This window comes from Gopherus evgoodei, chromosome 3 (assembly GCF_007399415.2).
Source record: "Gopherus evgoodei ecotype Sinaloan lineage chromosome 3, rGopEvg1_v1.p, whole genome shotgun sequence".
Classification (NCBI taxonomy): Eukaryota; Metazoa; Chordata; order Testudines; family Testudinidae; genus Gopherus; species Gopherus evgoodei.
The window spans coordinates 136,628,723-136,632,272 of record NC_044324.1 but is presented as its reverse complement, the minus strand read 5'-3'; positions in this window follow the sequence as shown (position 1 = coordinate 136,632,272).

Sequence of the window (3,550 nt, the reverse complement as noted above, 5' to 3'; positions counted from 1 at the left end):
TGCTGCTTCATTCTGTCCCTTTCACTTGGTAGAAGCAGGTACATTCAAACACTGTTCACTCCATTCATTCTGTGTGCATTCCTGCTGGTGTCATGATTCTGTTTTGTGTACATATGGAAGTAACCTGGCTACTTGTCACATTCTGTGTAAATTATAGTATCCTAGGACTGGAAGGGACTTTGAGAGGTCATCTGGTCCACTCCCCTGCACTCAAGGCAGGACTAACTATAATTCAGGCTGCTTCTCCCTTACAGAACACTCCTGTCTCTGCACTAGTTTTCTCCTTCCCCTCTCTGTGCTCAACCCAATCGTTTCTCCTTCCTACTGGAAAAGATACAAAAAAAGGCAACAAAAATGGTGAGGGGTATGGAACAGCTTCCATACAAGGTGGAATTAAAAAGACTGGGACTGTTCATCTTCGAAAACAGATGTAAGTAAGGATATGATAGAGGTCTATAAATCATGACTGGCATAGAGAAAGTAAATAAAGTGTTATTTACCCCTTCACACAACACAAGAACCAGGGGTCACCCAAAGAGAAATTAATAGGCATTCGGTTTAAAATAGCCATAAGGAAGTCCTGTGGAATTCATTGCCAGGGGATGTTGTAAAGGCCAAAAGTATAATGGAATTAAGAAAAGAATTAGATAAGGTCACGGAGGATAGGTTCATCAGAGGCTATTAGCCAAGATGGTTAGGGATGCCACCCTATGCTCTGTGGGTCCCTCTGTCAGAAGCTGGGACTTGATGACAGAGAATGGATCACTCAATAATTGCCCTGTTGTGTTCATTCCCTCTGAAGCAACTGGCACCAGCCGCTCTCGGAAGACAGACTACTGGGCTAGATGGACCATTGGTCTGACCCATTATGGCTGTTCTTATGTTTCATTTGTCTTACATTTAGTCAAAGCAGCTATTTGAAATATGTCAGCCACCTTCCTCCTCCTCAAATGCCTGATCCAGGAAGTGTACAGCTCATAATGTCAGTAGCCACTCTACTGTGCGATCTGTGTTTATTCTCTGAGTGTAGATTTTTTGGGACAAAGGTTATTTGACCTTTTTGGGGGGCGGTGTGTCTGTTTGATATAAAACATTGAGTATAGCCTGGTATTACACACCTACTGTAATGAAAACAATGAGGAAAGGGCAGCCCCTGTCGGGTATTGCTGCAGAAGCCTGCGTATATGGGTACCCAATGAAAAATAGTCCCGTAAGAAATTTCTAGGGGATGTGACAAAAAACTAGAGAGTAAACAATGCTTTTAAAAAGTGGGCTGGCTCCCTGGGCTAGTGAGTTGGGACTCTTGAGCTTGAGCTCTCATTCCTCTAGCAGGCAAGTGCTCAGTTACCTGTGTTTGCTTCTCAGAAATTTACCAGCCTTCCCCCTTCATATGCATTTCCAGTCAACTGAAAGAGTACTGTCCAACCCTTGGTGCTTTGTCGATGATAACTGTGATGTAAAGGCCTTCTTAGGAAACAACCAAAAAAGCTTTGTTTTAGGAGATGAAAATGAGAACTATTGGAGTAAGTGCAGATTTGGTCTGAGGGCTCTGGAAGGATAAAGGGTGTCATGTATGTAAGCAAAGTGTAAATGTAACTAACACACCGGGTAAGGTATATATTTTAGTCTACTGTTGGCTCTATGGACTAAATTCAGCCTGATGAAAGTGAAGGCAAACTCACTGACTTCGGTGGAGTTATGTCCATGTTCACTAGGGCTGACCTGGGCTTTGGTGTTTTGCTATGGTGACTTACTGGTAGTGGGTACATTAAAGTTAAGGACTAGAGACAAGGGGAAAAATGGTAAGTAGAGGTATGGATGCCTGGGAAGAGTAGTGATGTGTCTTGGTAGATAAGATTTATGGATTATGGAATAATGCTTTGTAGAAACTACCAGGAGAAAAATAACTCCAAGGTGGTGGTTGTTTCTGTAACGGTTCCTATTGATTCTCCATAACTATTGAAACCTCCCATTTCTAGTCATTCAGATCCTAATTTAGAAAGTTACTTTGTGTGTTCCTAACTTTAAGCATACAAGTAGCCCCACTGGAGAGCTTAGAGAATGCTTAGAGTTAAGCAGCTGCTAAATTAGTAACTTTCTGAATCAAAGCCTCAAGAGTGGGAGAGTCATGCTCACTCCTGTTGTCATAATGACCTCTTTTTAAGGGAGTGATCACTAAGGTTATGTTTCTAATATATATTGGAGTAGATTAACTGTACCTAGACCTGAAGAATACAGTTTGGTTTTGAAGAACCGTGAGGGAGAAATTTAGATCTCTTTGGGGGTAAGATTGCAGTCTACATGTTATGGAGAAGTAATTCTGTCACCTGATGCTGTGAGGTAGAGCTACTGGAAGTGTTGACATTTTTTAATATTTGACATAGTCATTTTTTCCTTGATTGAAGAATGTAACCTGGGACAAGTCACTTATTTTCTCTGTAAATAGAAATGGGGATGACTTCTTAGCTAGAGGAGTGTGGTGAGAAGAAATTTTATTGTTTTTATAATAGGAGATATACCAATCTTGTAGAAGTGGAAGGGACCTGGAAAGATCATTGAGTCTAGCCCCCTGCCTTCACTAGCAGGACCAAGTACTGATTTTTGCCCCAGATCCCTAAGTGGCCCCCTCAAGGCTTGAACTCACAACTCTGGGTTTAGCAGGCCCATGCTCAAACCACTGAGCTATCCCTCCCCCCCACACTTGGATCCTTCAGTGATTATAGGCCATGTAAGTACTTAAGGTAACATTTTCAAAAGCACTAGTAATTTAAGAGCTTAAGTCCCATTGGCTTTCAAAGTTAGTAGGCGCCTTTGAAAATATTCCCCTTGGAATCCAGTAGTACCCACATAAGATTTTTTTCTTTTGCATTAAGTGGAGTTAGTAATGAAGATGTTAGTATTACATTGTCCTGGACCTACTTCCATATGCTGGTGGGTGTAAGACAAAATTCTTCATTCTATTTTTCTCTGGATATAGGTGCACTAGTATATAAGTATTTATTGATCCAGAGGTAGCAAAATGAGGGCTGGCCCTGAAGGTGGCAGTCAGGAGGCAGGTTCTCAGCTAGTGTAAATCAGTGTCGCTTCATTGACTTCAGTAGTGCTATGCTGATTTTATGCCACTTGAGAATCTGGCCCCATGCATTCTTAAAGATGATTCACAGATTTCTGTGTATTTGACTTAGGATGCTTCCTAAAAATGTCAGAAAGTGATAAAGTGAGGAATTCAGATAATGGAGGGTATAGGAATAAAAACAAGGCAAAATACATAGATCCTGTAGGAGCCTATTACAAAATAATGGAAAAAATAGTGGAGTGTCCCTTTTTAAGGCATAGTTGTTACTCCCAGGAAGCCTCTTAAAAATCTCTGACTTGAACACAATTCATTTTACCTTTTTCTTCCTGGAGGCCAAATTTAGGCTGCTAGGAAAGAGACTGAAATCCAGGTCCTCTATGGTGGCATTCTCAGAAATGCTTCCCGTTCCACACACAGGGCCAGGTAGGCAGGCAGAGCTTCAGAGTCTCAATGTGTGGATGAGACCCTGGTGTA